Here is an 18,183-nt window from a genome sequence, read left to right as displayed (position 1 = left end):
TATTTTTATTTTTATTTTTTTTCCACAATTGATTTCCAAGAAATTCGAGACTCCCTAGCTCACTTAGGTAGGGGTTTTGAACCAGTAATCCCGACTCTCATTCCAATTATTCGGAGAGACTTGCTTTTTTTATCTAGGCCCATGGCTTGTTTAACCAATTTTGCTTGTTTTGCTAGATAAAAAAATCCTTAAGCTTATGCGAGACTAACTGAAGTCGGAGCTCATCTCGCAATCCTCGAAGAAATCTCTTACAACTTTCCTCATTTGTAGGCATTAACTCGATAACATACTTGTTGAGTCGCAAGAACTCTTGTTCGTAGTTGACTACTAGCATATTATATTACTTTAACATCCTAAATTCTTGCATTCCATATTATAAATACAATTCACTAATATTATTTTTTTTGAATATCAGACAAAAAGATTGTCCAAGTGACCTGATTCACTGGCACATGACGTGTGACAATTAGCCACCATTGATAAGCTTCTTTTTTAAGAGAGATATCGTACAAGGGACACACTTCAGCGACGAAAATTCTAACTGTTGTAAGACCCTTTTAGTTGATTCTAGCAAATTTCGAATGAGGAAGGATCAACACCTTTCAACACTAGAAACTAAGTTGCTCTATATTTTCACAACTCCTTTATCGGTGCTCGCCTAGCTGCAACTACTGTCGCAGTTTACAGAGCAGGTCCCGCTATTCTCTGAAGAATTTTTGTTATCATGTGGAGAAAATTCTTATCATATCAACTTTCTCGTCGAGGTCTATCAACTTTGTTCTATCGAGCACTGGCTAGATCAACACTAAATGCTTCAATCCCAATTCTATTCTCATTCTCAACAGAGTGATCATTGCTATTTATATCATTATTAACATCATTTTTCAATTCCTCTAACATCTTCAACTATAAAACAGATAAATTTCATAACCAGAATCTAAATCCCGACTTAGACTTCATTCGACTTTGGCATGTACCTTCAGACACAATCTCGAGCTTGATTTAGTTTGAGAATTAGCTAAACCTATAGCTTTGATACCACTAAATGTAACATCTTATAACTGTCTGAATCGTCGGGTTTAAGCTACGAGATGTCACATTCATTGTCGAAGCAACTACGATTGAATTATATTCCATTAATACCAATTAACATGAAAAATACGATTAATATGAGCATATGTTATGACTTATAATCATTCCCAAGTTTTATACGAGCTTGCGAAAGCTCTAATGCTAACTCGAGGTCAAATTAAGACTAGATTGTAATGTTGAAAAAAATTCAGGTTGACGTCACGAAATAGGGAGTTCCTCGCCGTGATGTGGCATACTATTTTAGCCTTGTTAAACAACCAAGTCTGACGTCGCATTGTGGCCTGAGGTCTTGATCTCATCACGATAACTCTCGAATGGCGTCGCAACATCACATTCTTTCTCTGCAAAGATTGTTGAACATTAACCTACAATATTCCCAACAAATTCTAAACACATTCAACTCGTGATCAGCTAGCATATGCAACATGCTAACATCAATTTATATACTATAATACCTTATTCAATATTATGTCAATGCCTTATCACCTATAAGCTAATTATCTATTGCAACTCATTCAATTCATGTATATTCATACTTATTTCAATCAAGGCAATTAACATTATAGCAAATCACACCATTTCGAACCAAATTTAAATCCATTTACAATCCATATTCAATTAACTAAATTCATACATTAACCTCTTAAACAAAAAGTGCATATATACATAGTTATGAACCAAATTTGATTCAACCTAGGTACATGGCGTATAACCAACAAAAGAAACTACATAAACATTGTTAAGTCTGAGATTGATCTGCCATAATTTGATATGTCAAATTAGGCTCTCCATTACACTATATGAGCAATTTATATGTTTTTTTCAATTTTTTATTTAGTTTTCATTTTTGTCTTTAATAAATGAAATATTGTGTTTTTACTAGTTTTGAGTCTCAAAATGCCAAATGTGACATTGAGGACATAATGGTTGGTTGAGTGTTGTAGGGAGTCATAAAAGGCTCGAACGAAAGTGAAAAAATCGCCTAGAAAGAGGGTATCATGACCTCGAAGCATGAAATTTGTAATACCCCGAAAAATAATAAATTGAAGATGATTGAGGCCCTTCATAGTGATATCGTGATATATAAGCATGGGTATCATGATATCCAACTCCCAAGGGATCCCCCAAGTCCAAACTGATGAGGATATCTCGATACCAGACCATGGGTATAGCGACATCCCTGACGAGGCAAACAAAAGATGACTACTAGGACTATCCTTATCCAACATGTCCCCTAATAAAAATTAGACATCCAAAGGCAATTTGGTCCTTTAAACTTTGTTGTAATCACACTTTCACCTCTAGTTTAATGCCACTTTCAATTTGTTTTCTTTTCATCCATTAAAAATCTCATTTTTATTGTTCTTTTTCATTTACTTTGCTGCTAGTTGCTTTTCTTTTAACTCTTTCCATGTAAAAATCACAACTTTCATCTTTTTGTTTAAGTTTTATGCCAATGGATTTCATGTGTTCTTTTTTGTTGTTTGTTAGCTTAAAAATGGTGTGAGTGGCTAAATATTTAGGGCTTGGTTGATGGAAATGTTGGGTAATTGATTTTTGGATTCGAGGACTAAATTGCAAAATTGGACAAAATCAAATAGACTTAAAAACTTATTATTGACATCCCTAAGGGAAAATCAAGATAAATGAGACCGAGAGGAGATATTATTGGGCACCAATTTGATTATTCTTGGGTAGTCAGTAAGGTCGAGAGATAAATCAAACTAATTTGTCTCACTTGGTAAAGTTGAGGCTGAAAGGTAAAATGGAGCCAATTTAGGAGTAATAGCAATTTAGATTCCCAATTCGAAAGTTAACCAACCACATGGAAATCAACCAACCACTCTCTATTATCATGTTTACTCGTATTTGATAGTTTTGTAGTTTGTTTTCTTTACAAATTTATTCCTTTGTAAATTTTATCTAGTTAGTTAATACAATCAAACTCTTTAATGGCTTGTTATACCATAGCATATAGCGAGTAGTTGTTTGATTCTCGGAGTACTCCTATACTCTGTTGTACAAATATATTACAACTAACCTGTCACACTTGCAGACACCACACTTATTATTTGATTGATTATTGTAGTATTCGTGTTGATTTCTCTCAGTTCCAATGTTCACGTGTCGCGCATCGAGAGGCGGTTGATAGCTCTTGAAAAGAGTTATATTTCATGCCTTTAGACTTAGCTAATTACTTGTACTTAGGTACATTTAGTTTCATTTTAGGACATTTCATTTGTATTTTCATCATTTCATTAAGAGCTTAGACTATATTTAAGTGTTAGGTACTTTTAATTGCTTATGGTAGGGCTGTGTCTGGTGGTTTGGCAGGTGCAGGTTGAGGAACAAGAAATAAAGAAGTAAAGGTTTGTTGGGGCAAAAGGTTGGACATTTTGTCAACACAAATGTTGTGGCAATTCTAGGAAGACCGAGTCAATACTCAACACATACCAGTTTCAGCCCAACTATACTTGCACCAAAAAAATTTGCCAAAAAAAGAGGAGATGATAAACACAGGTTGTTGGATTTACCCTAAGGAAAAAGCTATAAAAAGCCAAAAGAGGAAACCCTAAAAGAAAAAAAAAAGAGTGAGAGATCCTTAGGCAAGAGTAGAAGGCAGCGATTGAGCAGTGACGGGAAGAGGAAGACAAAGGTAGTCCCTATCAACCATCATAGGACACAGTGTTGCTGGAGCTTGAACTAGAAACGTGAAAGTTGTCTTCTTGAAGTCTTCTGTATTCCTTAATTTTCCTTCCGTGAATCGAATGATGAAAATAGTGTTTGATGTTCTTTTGGTTTTGAATTTTATGTGCCAATCCATGAGCTAAATCTCGTACGATTGGAATTACATGATGAAACCTTTATTTTCTTTAATGGTTGAAGCATAGATCTAAATTAATTTACTGTTTCATTCAATTGTTTTTATTTCTAAATTGTATGCGTGCAATCCTTAGACATAGAAGACTGTGCAACATGCCCATAAACTAATTTAATTCTGAAAAGGTTGGATTAGTTGGATGGAAATTGAATATATGAGCAAGTGCTCGATAGATACTTGTAGTAGACTCTAGACATAGAGTAGTGTTCATATAGAAAGAAACAGTAAAGGGTATCATATTAAAGGCGTATAGACACAAGCAAGGTAACTTGAGGTTTTTGCTCTCAAAAGAAGCAGCCCACTTTAGCTCTTCTAAGTAGTAGATTGATTACGATTTTGCCGAGGCATTTCTGACAGTAAGGGTAGATTCTTAGTAATTCCAACATTCCATATCAATATCGTATATCCCTTATCCCTTGCCGTAGTATCATTTCTCTCGCATCCTTAGTTGTTTATTTATTTAGTTACATATTATTAGTATAATCATTTTCATAATTGACATTGCATTTATACTCTTGCGTTGCCGTAGCATTTTCAATTATTCATCAGTTACACATTTTATTCACATTAATATTCCCTTTTTTTAACACTTTATTCTTATCATTATTTTTCTATAACATTAATCTAATTTTATTATAATAACTTGACCATTTATATACCTAATCCGATCCCTATAGAGACGATCTCACTTATCACTTTATTACTTGATCTGGCGTGCATACTTGCACAATTCACATATCATTTTCACATGCGACAGTAGTCAGGGATCTTTATCTGGATGCTAGAGTTGATGCTCGGGACCTTGATATGTCCATAACCTACGCAAGAAAAGCAAAATGTACGTTGAGCGATAAAGCTCAGTGGTATTTCCATGATTCAAGTCAAAACATTATAAGATTATATCAAATATATATACTTCCAACTCAATTACCATTAATAATCAATTCATACATAAACCATGCTAACCTTTACATATCTATATACCACAAGTGCACCCAAATGAATCAATTAGATATTTCTTCAAAAATAAGCTAGTTTATCATGCCATACTACCATCATTAATATTCATATACTTATTCAATTTAACACATTGAATTAAATCCACATTTTAATTATGAATCGAATCAATCATTCTTGATCTTACCACATCAGTCATCAGGCTCGTTAATCGGTTCGCATGGTCTTTCACGTGCTAATGATAATCGAATATTATTTATAAATACCTGTGATTCAATTGTATAATGTTTGATCATTTTTTTCAAATACCATCCAACCAATTCACAATTTATATTCCCTATTAACCTAACTCGAATTTCAAGATTGATACACAAAATCGACAAACTGCATGTCAATCTGGCACCGTATTGCATCATCAGATATACCTAAGAAAAGTTACTGGAACACATAATGCATCATCAGGCAAGCCGATATAATTATACTAACACACGAGGTGCATCATCGAATAAACTGGAGCAATCATTCTGGCATGTAAATGCATCATCGGATATACTGAACCAATTTCCAATTTCATCACATAGTTCAATTAAAATCCCATTATTCTCAATTCAACATCAATTTATCATATAATATAACATAATTCAGCTCAATTTCAAACCAATTTCATACTAATTTCCTATATGAGGTAAGTAAACTCTAAAGGGGTTGGTTGATAGATATGTGGGTAAGCTAATTTTTGGATGAGGGACTAAGTGTAATAAATTGGACTAAATTGAATAAACCTAAAAAATTTGGATTGATAGCTCTAAAGGAATATCTAGGCAAGTGAGACAGAGAGGAAATCTTGTTAAGCATCAATTTGTTAGTCTCAGGTTAGCCAGTGAGATTGAAAGATAAATTAAATTAATTTTTCTAATTTGGTAAAGTTGAGACCGAGAGGTAAAACAAAACCACTTTAGGAGTTTAAGTAACTTAGATCCCTAATTCAAATATTAGTGAACCACATAGAAATCAATCAACCACCGTTTGTTATTCATTCGTTAAGTTAGTAACTTAGCATATTTTATAATTTAGTTCTTGCATTAATTTGTTGGTAAATTAGTATAATTACTCTTGATTTTATGGCCTATCGTACTATAGTTTAGCAATTAGTTTGTTAGACTCTTTATTTTGCATGCTTGAAGCTAGAATTTACTCAATTGCTGACTCTTTTGGGTTCGATCATCGAAGTACTCTGTACCTCGTTATACAATTATATTACAATTGACTTGTCACACTTGTAAACACCACGCTTAGTATTTTATTTGATTGTTGTCTTTATTTGTTGATTTCCTCTCCATCGTTCATGAGGGCAATGAAAGGGTGGTCACTAAGCTATTTATACTTGCCAATATCGAACCATTTCATTCACATTATTGACAGAGAAGGAAGGCGAGAGAGGAGACATAAGATGGTGATCTTGGGGAAATTGGGAGCAATGCCATCTATTATACTGTTCATAGTTCTTGAATTGTTTTGAGTTGATCTTTTTTATTGAAATCATACTAACCCAAACCTCAAAACATCACAAGCCAAAAAGGCTTATTTGACCTTAACATCGAAAATTATAAAACTAAAACTTGTAAAACTTAATAAAATATGAATAAGTTAGATTATTTTGTATATATATACATCAGATCCGCATATTTTATTTTGATGGAATAATGGAAAATTATTGTGTTGATAGAATACCTCTATTTTCGTTTACCCTGTAACTTCGTAAACTCAAATAAATTGCTTGCAAAGTTGTGAGTTCACAAGGCATCGTTCTTAAGTTGTATATAGAAGAATATGTTACACTTTACATATCCACTCATTGATTGTCGTGTAACACCCCTAACCTGTCTCCGTCATCAAATTAGGTCACAGAGTGTCACGATACAATTCAGAACAATTATTCAAAAATAATACTAACCTTCAATAACTCAAATTAACAATAGTGAAATTTATGGACCTTAAATTGAGCCTACAATGCCTTAAAAATAGATTGGAAACATTCAGGGATCATTTTAATATGAAATAAAAAAATTTGAAAAATTTTGAAAACAAGGGTCACACAGCCATGTACACAGGCCAACCCTTGTGACCGCTCTACATGTCTGTGTCTTAGATTGTGTAACTCATTGACTTTGTACACACGGTCATGTCTCAAATCTTGTGAAACTACATCTAAAATAAAAAGTGACACATGGTCGTGTGACAGTCCGTGTCCTAGGCCATGTGCAACACAAAAGACCCTTAAATAAGCCATTTTCAACTCACAAGTCTTAACTCCTTCTCACAAACATTCAAATGATCAAAACACATTAAATGCACTCCAAAACATACAAGAAAAACCATTACTATTCACTTCTAAAAGAGCATACATAAGAATTTAACTTCAAATAACTACACCTTGTTTACAACCATAAAAAAAGGCATTTAAAACACAAATTGACTTGCCAATTAACCAAAACAAACCAAGACAACATTCAAGCCCTATTACATGCCATTTATAACCTTAACCAAAGTAACCGAAAGCTACCAAAACGAAGATTGGATAGTGTGATTTGCTCCAATGAAATTCTAATCGGTCGAGCTTTCTGATGATCTATAAGAAAGGAAAGAAAAATACATAAGCATATAATGCTTAGTAAGCTCGTATAAAACTTAAACAAGAACTTACCAAATAGGCTTAATTTATAAAGTTAATGCATCATTCCATTACCATGCTTTTATGCATAACCAATGCCAAGTTATCAATTACCATTCTTACAAGTTAGTGAAATTATACATAACACATTCAACATATACCCAATGTAATCTTTATACATCTCAAGCATTTGCTTAAAACTTTAATACCTGTTGAACCAAACAAATATTCGTAGGATACATGGGAACCAAGATCACACAAAGTGTGCCTATATTGGTGAGTATAACCATATCTTATAATGCTCACACGAGCTGTGAAATGGGTCTGCTCATATGAGTTGTGGGTCAGGATGTTAAACTACACGATGCTGTTCACACAAGCTGTGAGAATCTGCTAAAAATGCAGAACCTCAACCATCAATAGGACATTCAAGACTAGCACCTGAAAACGTATAATCCCTAATGACATGTCATTTGTATCCTACCAACGGGACATGTTTCCATACCATTCCATAATTCTCAACATTTTATGCATTATCTTAAATTACGTACACTTACCATATCGACAGAACAACAAATTAACAATTTATATACAAAGAAATTATACGAGGTACAACATTAATAAATTTTCCATCAAATTACAAAATTAATTAATTTACCATTATACGAACTTACCTTGACTACACGATTGAACAAAAAGGGTACCAACGACTAATTTGAAACTTTAGCCTTTCACGATTCAAATCTGGTTGTTTCGTATCTTGATCTAAATAATAATTTTATTCAATTTAATCATTCAAAATCAACTTAAAATAACTAATTCAAACTCATAATCCTTTTTAATGTGGTTTTAAAAAATTACCCTCAACACTTTAACATTTGTACAATGAAGTCCTTAAACCAAAATTCACAATTTAACCACAATCCAAGCAAGACTCAACTGGCCAACTTTTCTACGTGTTCATTTCAGCCCAAGTTTTCTACCATTTCATATTATTCACATTGCATTTTACTATATTCTCAAATAGGTCCTTAAACTCAAAATCAAGAAAAAAATTAATAAAATACTTATACTTAACCTTTAGACTCAAGTATTTAACAAGTAAGTACACAAATACATTTATCTAATTCATGGTAAGTCTATAAACTTCTAACGATTTCACCAATTAACCTCTAGGTTAGCTAGATTAAGCTAAAATGAACTCATAAACATAAAAATAAATAGAAATGGACCTCAAAAACTCACCCAAGCAAGCAAGGAAGCTTGGCTAAAACTCTTCTTGTTCAAAAATGGTGTTTCACGTTTATGGGAAGAAGGAAAAGTAAAACAATCCAATTTTTTCTTCTTTAGCTCACCTAATACCACTCATTACCATATTTTTAATTAAAAGAAAAAATTTAATATATCTAAAGTTGGTGACCCATCCGTCCACCATTCTTTGATATGGTGTAATCACTATTTTAGTCCACCTAATCCTTTGGTTGATAGATACAATTAGTTAATAGAACTCAACTTTTTTAGCTTTTACAGTTTAGTCCTTTTTTTTTGCTCAGTCAATTGATTACAATAAAAAGAGCTAGGATCACCCAACTCATACTAGATCAACTAAGATAAAACAGCAGCCAATCAAGCCAAAATAGAATGCAACAACAGAATAAAAAAAAGTTAACAATAAGCTCTAAATCTGCATTAGCCAAGTCAATCGCTATTCCAATTTTACCATGATAAGTGACATCAAATTGACACTCATCCTCTTGCCACAGCATCCTTCAAAAATCACAAACAACTCCCCTTCAGAATTAGATCAAACCTTCACTGCAACCATTATAATTGCCATTAGAATCATCCTTTCCAGGACCTCCTCTGTACTTAATTAATGATTCAAACATTTAAATTTCTTAAATAAAATTTAATATGACTTTACTAAATGTTCATAAATATTAAATTAATAAAATTTACTAACTCTCTTGTCGGAATTGAGGTACCAAAACGACCATTTTCGACAGCATTGGAAATCAGGCTATTACAATTCTCCCCCTTAAGGAATTTTCATCCTCGAAAATCTTACCAAAGAACAAGTGCGGGTATTGTAATTTCATATCTTCTTTTGATTCACAGGTAGCTTCTTAAATCCCATAACGGTGCCAAAGAACCTTAACTAAAGCTATGCATTTATTTTTCAACTCTTTGACTTCTCAGGCCAAAATTTTAACTGGTTCCTCACTATAAGACATATCCAACAGTATCTCGGAATCGACTAGCAAAACTATATGCGAAGGATAAAATTTATATCGTCGTAACATTAACACATGAAATAATTATAAATTTTCTCTAACTCTGACGGTAAGGTTAAATGGTAAGCTACCAACCCAAGTCTCTCAATAATCTCGTACGGCCCAATGAAACATAGACTAAGCTTTCCTTAACGGCCAAATTGAAGAATTTTCTTCCAAGGCGATACTTTCAAGATCACTCTATCTCCGAATTAGAATCTAATATCTCTTTTTTTTCAAATCCACATAAGACTTCTAACAATCGGAAGCAGCTTTCAAACAATCTCGTATCACTTTAATTTTTTATTTGGTTTCACGGATCAGATCAGCTCTAAAAAACTTCTTTTAACTCAATTCTCGACCATATAGTGCTTCATCTGGTAACTGCTATTATACGCAAACTCAAGCAATGAAAGAAATTTCTCCCAACTACCTTCGAATTCTAGAATACAATAAACGGAGCATGTCTTCTAGTATCTGAATCACTCGTTTAGGCTAGTTGTCTGTCTGTGAATAAAATGAGGTACTAAAATGCAACCTGGTTCCCCATGCTTCATGCAACTTACTCCAGAATCTAGAAGTTAATTGTGGATCTTGATCAGAAATAATTGACAATGGCACCCCGCGTAATCTGACAATCTCAGCAACATATAACTCGACCAATTTCTCTAGTGAATAACCCATAGACACTGGAAAAAAATATGCAGATTTAGTCAAACGATCCACAAAAACTCAAATGGTATCCCTTTTCCTCAGAGACAACGACAAGCTTGACACGAAATCCATGGTGACTCGTTCTCATTTCCACTCTGGAATCATAACAGGCTGCATTAATCCCAAAGATAACTGATGTCCAGCTTTAACTTGCTAACAAACCAAACATTTCGATACAATTTCTAAGATCTCACGTTCCATACTTGACCACCAGTACATCTATTTCAAATCATTATACATTTTAATACGACCAAGATGAATCGAGTAACTGCTATTGTGAGCTTCACGTAGAATGTTCTGTTTAACTTCAGAATTCCTTGGAGCACATATTCTGTTTCAAAAATAAAAACTATCCTCTGTACCGATGTGAAAATCTAAATCTGATGACTTTTCAATCTGTCCTCGTTTATTAATCAACTTAGGATTACTTTTCTGAGATTCATATACCTGTTACAGAAACGTCGATTTAGTTTTTAATTCAACTAAAATATAATCGTTATCAACAAGCATCAAATTAGTATTTAAAGCTCTCAAAACAAATAATGATTTTCAACTTAAATCATCTGCAACAACAATTTCTTTTCTCGAGTGATAGTTGATAATCACATCAGAATCTTTTAACAGCTCCAACCTCTATGCTGTCGCAACTTCAATTCTTTTTTAAACATCAAGTATTTTAAACTCTTGTGATCCATGAAAATATGGCATTTCCCCCCGTATAAGTAGTGTTACCAAATTTTTAAGCCAAATATAATAGTTGCAAACTCCAAGTCATGTGTCGGGTAATTTTCTCATGCGATTTCAACTGTCGAGAGGCATAAGCTACAACTTTGCCCTCTTACATCAAAACATAGCCCAAACTGCTAAGTGACGCATCACTGTAAAGCACAAATTCTTAATTGGTCTCTAGCTTAATTAACATAAGGGCTTAGTTGACATTGGTTTTAATGGATCAAAACTCTACTGATATTTATTGAACCAAACAAACTTCACATCTTTCTGAAATGGCTTCGTCAATAGAGAAACAATTATTGAAAACCCTTTTACGGAACATCAATAATATACAGCAAAACCTAGAAAACTTTTGAACTCAATGACATTTCGCGGAGGTTTCCAATCCAAAATAACTAATATTTTACTTAGATCCACTCTACTACTATCTGTAGGCACCACGTGACCCAAAAACCGGACTTCTCAACGCCAAAACTCACATTTACTGAATTTTACAAATAACCGCTTATCACGTAAATCTTGTAAAATAATACTCAGATGTCGGGCATGTTCGGTCTCATCTTTCGAGTAAATCAGTATATCATCAATGAAAACTACCACAAATCTATCTAAATACGACCAAAATATTCTGTTCATCAAATGGGTGCTTTTTAAACCAAACGGCATAAACAAAAAGTCATAGTGCCCGTACCTGATTCTGAAAGCTATTTTTGGCACATCTGAATCTTTAACTCGAAGTTGATAATATCTCGAGCAAAGGTCAATTTTTGAAAACATTGTCGCACCTTTCAACTGATCAAATAAATCATCAATACGAGGCAAGGATACTTGTTCATAATTGTGACTTTATATAACTTTCGGTAATCAATACACAATCATATTGACCCATCCTATTTCTTAACAAATAAAACAAGCGCACCCTAAGGAGAAAAACTAGGCCAAATAAATCCTCTATCTGAAAACTCCTGCAACTGTGCTTTCACCTCTCTTAACTCAGCCAGTGTCACTGTATATGAAGCAATCAATATTAGAGAAGTTCCCGGTACTGATTTAATAACAAATTCAACTTCTCTGACTGGCGGTAATCCTAGCAACTTTTTTGGAAAGACATTCGCAAAATCACAAATGGTCGGAACTGATTCCAACTTCGATTTTAAAATTTTAGGGTCTAAAATATATGTTAGGTATGCCTCGCACCCCTTTCAAACACATTTTTGGGCTGTCAAAAGCAGTAATAATATTGGCAGCACTTTCAAATCTGTCTAAGTCAACTCTAACTGTTTCACCATTTTAGCATTTTAATACAATCTGCTTTCGTCTATAGTTCACAAAGGCGTCATGCAAAGTCAACCAATCCATGCTGAGAATCACATCAAATTCATCGAAAGGTAATAACATCAAATCAGCCGGAAAGTCACAATTCGAAATTTTCAATGGACAATATTTACAGACTTTATCAACAAACACATACTGGCCTAATCGGTTAGTTACCCTAACTACAAAGTCAATCAACTCTACTGGTATTTTCTTATCTAACACGAGAGTAGTGCATATATATGAATGTGTTGACCCCAGGTCAATTAGAACATAAGCATTAACATCAAAGAGAGAAAATGTATCAACAATCACATCAGGTGCTGCAACATCTTCACGGGCTCGAATTGTGTAAACTCTAGCTGGTTCCCAAGCTTTTGACAGAATCGTAGACTCTTTCGTTCCACTTCTACTATTTCCCGTAATGCCAATATTCTTTGACGGTCTACTGTTAGATGGCGTACCCCCAGATCGAGCACTTTGGGCTTTTTCTCTATTGAATCTCGAAGGAAATGTCTTCTATTACAAAGTTAGCATTCGAGCTTGTTGACTCTACGAACACTACCAACACTAACTACAGAGGTAGCCTGGGTCTCGATCTAACTTGTTTTCCTTGGTCTCTACTTAAAAATCCAGATGGAGCCGACATACGGCTGTAAGATTCTCTCACTTTCTTCGTTGCAAAAGAAAAAGATTTCCCTACTAGTTGTTTACCTGTGTCTCATACCTCCAAATCTGTTTTGCTTTTTGCTTTGCAAAGTTCTTCAGTCTTATGTGACCGATCCACTAAAACCATAAACTCTTTTAACTCAAGTATCACGACAAGCAATTTGATATCTTCGTTCAAACCATCTTCAAACCAGTTACACTTGACGACTTCATTTGGAATGCATTCATGAGCATACATACTAAGTCGTATGAATTATCTTTCGTACTCAGCTACAGTTTTATGAACTTGTTTCAATTATGGAAACCCTTTCCTCTTCCTATCAAGATAACTTTGAATGACATATTTCTTTTTGAATTTAGTTTGAAAGAAATCCTAGGCCACGCGATCTTTTGGTACCACTTCTATTAGAGTATTCCACCACTAATACGTTGAGTCTTTTAACAAAGATATCGTACATTTTAAACAATCACTAGAAGAACAAGAAAGCTCATCAAACACTCAAATATATTCTCTAACTAGAATTCAGCTTTTTTTGGGTTGTCTTCGGCTGTACCACAAAATTCTTTTGCCTCAATTTTATGAATTTTATCTATCAGAGGCTTGTTCACACATGCCTATTCTGAACTTTGAGGAATAGGGAGAACTGGTTGGGGTGTGGAGGTGGAGGTCGTTGAGCCATCAGATTCATTCTCATAAAATCAGAAACCATTCAAACATCATATGGAAGAAGGCTTCGACATTGCTCTCAGCTTCATCGGAATTAGCTAAGTTGGATGACATCTTTCATCAAAATGAAAAATTAGAATTAGTTTAGGTCAGAAGACATCACATAATTACACTATCATATTTACTTAATTAACAATTCAAACATTTAAATTTCTTAACTAAAATTTAATGACTTTACTAAATGTTCCTAAATATTAAATTAATAATATTTACTATCTTGTCAAAGTTGTGGTCCCAAAACCACCGTTTCCGACACCATTGAAAATTGGGTTGTTACATGTCAAACCCATTCATTGTTCAAGGTTTTTTATGCATGTTTTGTGCGTTTGCTTGAGGACAAGTAAAGACTTAAGTGTGGGGGAGTTTGATCTGCCGTAAATTGACGTGTGAAATTAGGCTCCCCATTACACTTTACGAGCTTGTTTTTGAGCAATTTATATGTTTTTGTCATGTTTTTATTTAGTTTTCATTTTTGGCTTTAATAAATGAAATGTTGTGTTTTTACTACTTTTGAGACTCAAGATGGTCAAATGTGCCATCGAGGACCTAATGGTTGGTTAAGTGTTGTAGAAAGTCATCGATAACCCGAACATGAGCAAAAACATCACCTAGAAAGAGGGTATCGTGACATCGAAGCATGAAAGTCATGATGCAACACCCTGTACCCGACCCAAATTACCGGATCTGGATACTAGGTGCCACAAGACTTCACAATCAACAAAAAAGAATTAAAAATGGTGTAACCCAATTACAACAACTTCTTCTCAACTATTTAAAGGGAGTGTTTGTTAAATACAACAAAACTTTAAATGTTGCATACAAGCCATTACAAGTTAAAACCTTGTTAAAGGCAGACTCATACATGGTGTAAGATACAATTTGCTATATTTCTATAGTGTCCTCTTATGCACAATATTGCTACTCAAACTATCTCCTTGGCACAGTCCTAGCTTGGTCCATCCTGGCGTACAAATTCTTTAATCAGAACTTGCATCACAAATAGATGCATGTAAGTTCAAATAAACTTAGTGAATTTTTAATCTAGTTTACCTTTGAATGTTTATTGTTGAATTCCTCAACTTGAAGATTCTGGATTTGTTTTCAGTCTTTAGCGAATACTTTCCAAATATCGAGTGCATGACTATACACCAATACCCATACTTGACCACCATATTGTAACATTCGGGTTTGTGCAAGTGTACACAGTCGTTATCAAGTAATAAGTAAGCATCGAGTTATCGTCTCCATAAGGATTGTATTTGAGCTAAGTCAATTAATTTGTAAAATTATATTAACAATTTGATATATAAAAATAATATAATTGAGAAGTGATGATTAAAATATATTAAACTAAACGCAATGATCCCTGATGTGATTTATCCTAACATGCAACTACATGAATGAAATAGATTTTAGCATAATTAACATAATAAGCAACAATTATAACATAAATAGGCTAGGACAATTACTTTAATTAAACTCAAACTATTATGAACATTCTTATCAATATTCGGAAAAACATTCCATGGCAACTCGATCTTTCATGAGTTTGGAAACCACATTAAGTCCTTTCAGAATCCTTTACTTAGTAAATACGCATTTTACTGATCCTTATTTACTACAGGTTTCTTAGTATTCGTGCGAGGTAACAGGGACGTGTTAGGTTTATGATAAACAGTAATTTATACATATTTTTACCCCATGCTTAACACATTTTATGGATGATTTTTCCTTAGAATTGGTGAATTCGATGCTTCTAATGCATTAATTTCATGTTTTATACTTAGGAGAGCATAGGAGAGCGAAAGGAACGAGAAACGGGCCAAAAACGGAGAAAATGGGCCAAAGTATGAAATCAACATGGCCTGGACTTCCTCACACGGGCGTGTTAATTTGGCAGATTCGAAGCACGATTCACACGGGCGTGTCCCTGCTGAGCCCAAGTTGAGTCCAATTCGAAAAAGGCTAATTTTGAGGGTTTTTAGGCATTCTAAAGCCTATAAATACGCCTTAAAGGAAGAGAAAAAGGGGAGGCACGGAGAGGAAGGAAGGAATTACTCGAAGGAAGCTGATTGATCCATCTCAGAAGCTGGTTTCATCATCAAGACTAAAGATCTCCCCCCAACTTCCCTCAAGAGTTTTGGGTTTTCTTTATGTTTTGTATTCGTTATTCTTCTGAGATGTTTTCCTTTTTAGTTATGAACTAAATCCTCTAAATACATAAGGGGAATAAAACCTAGGATGAATCTTGTTATTATTTTATGAATTGTATGATAAATATTTAACTTGTTCTTAATTCTTGTTTTTATATCCCAGGATACTGATTCAAGATAAGCTCTTATTCAGAGGAGGAATAGACCCTGTCTAAGAGTACATTTGTCATAATTAAGCGGAGTTGATTGCGCACCTAGAGATAGGGTGACAAGATTTTGCCGAATTAGGGTGAAACCTAATAGGGGGATCCATAGATCGAGTTAATGCAACCCTAGAGTGTTAATTAGAGAAAAGTCTCAATTATTCAATCTAGGGATTAGACGTTATTAGTCTTGAATAGGGATAATAACATAACTTAGGGATCTCTACGGAACAAGTTAAATGAATAAATCGTCTGACTCAGAGCCAGAATAACAAGTACAGTCTAGGTGGATTTTTCCTTAAGTATTGTCTTAATTCAATTGTTTTCCAAAAGTAATCTCCCAATTCCATTCTCTGTGAATTCTTAGATTAGTTAATTAGTTAGTTAAAACCAAACCACCTTATTTTTAAGCTGGATAATAAAAAGACAGTCATTACTAGTACTTTTAGTTCCTTTGGGTTCGACAACCCAGTCTTGCTAAAACTATACTACTATTCGATAGGTACACTTGCCAGCATCGCGATAATAGTTAGTTTCAAAAACGATTAATTATAAATATTTAAAACTTACCTGTCACAAAATCGCGACCAAGTTTTTGGCGCCATTGCCGAGGAACTAAGATATTAGGAACGCTCTTTAGCCATTTATTTTTCTTGCAATTTAATTTAATTTAATTTATTATTTTTATTTATTAATTTATTTTTTCATTCTCTTGGAAAGTTTTTATAGTTTATGACTAGAAGAAACCCGTCAGGACCACTACTTTTTGACGAAGAAATCGATCACACAGTTCGTAGAAACCAAAGAGAAATAAGGCGAAGCTTAAGATACATAGAGAATAATTAAGAGGACGATACTCAACCCCCAATCGAAGAGATGGCTGAAAACCAAGACAATCAGCTACCTCCTGTAATTGCGGTTAATCAAAATCCTACTCCACGCACTATGTATGATTATGCTAAACCTTCTTTAACAGGAACTGAATCGAGCATAGTTAGACCTGCTGTAGCTGCAAATACTTTTGAACTAAAACCTAACACTATTCAAATGATACAACAATTTGTTCAGTTTGATGGTTTGCAGGATGAGGATCCCAACGCTCACTTAGCAAACTTTTTGGAACTATGCGGTACATTTAAAATTAATGGTGTTTCTGATGATGCCATTCGTCTTCGGTTATTCCTTTTTTCATTGAGGAACAAAGCTAAACAGTGGTTGAACTCATTACCACAACGGTCAATCACTACTTGAGAACAAATGACAGAAAAATTTCTACTAAAATATTTCCCACTGGCTAAAACTGCCAAATTATGTAATGATATCTCTTCGTTTGTGCAGATGGACTTAGAAACTCTTTACGATGCATGGGAGAGATACAAGGACTTACTGAGAAGGTCCCTTACCATGGGTTACCGCTTTGGCTTCAGGTTCAAATGTTCCATAATGGCTTGAATCCTTCGACTTGGCAAATGGTTGACGCAGCTATTGGCGAAACCATCAATAATAAAACACCTAAAGATGCTTATGAGTTTATAGAGGAGATGTCACTGAATGACTATCAGTGGCAAGTCATGAGGATAAAACCAACAAAAACAACCGGTGTTTATAACGTCGATTCAGTCACCATGCTCTCTAATCGGGTAGAACTCTTGAATAAGAAAATTGATGGTTTTCTTAGTTCTTCACAGGTTCACCAGTAATGCAGTACGAAGCAAGTGGAGGTGGATCAAGCAATTCGGAATACCAACCTTATGGCCACAACATGGATAATGAGCAATTAAATTACATGGATAATAA

The sequence above is a fragment of the Gossypium hirsutum genome, chromosome A03 (genome assembly GCF_007990345.1).
Source record: "Gossypium hirsutum isolate 1008001.06 chromosome A03, Gossypium_hirsutum_v2.1, whole genome shotgun sequence".
Lineage (NCBI taxonomy): Eukaryota > Viridiplantae > Streptophyta > Magnoliopsida > Malvales > Malvaceae > Gossypium > Gossypium hirsutum.
The sequence above is the reverse complement of the archived record's forward strand: the minus strand, read 5'-3'. Positions refer to the sequence as shown.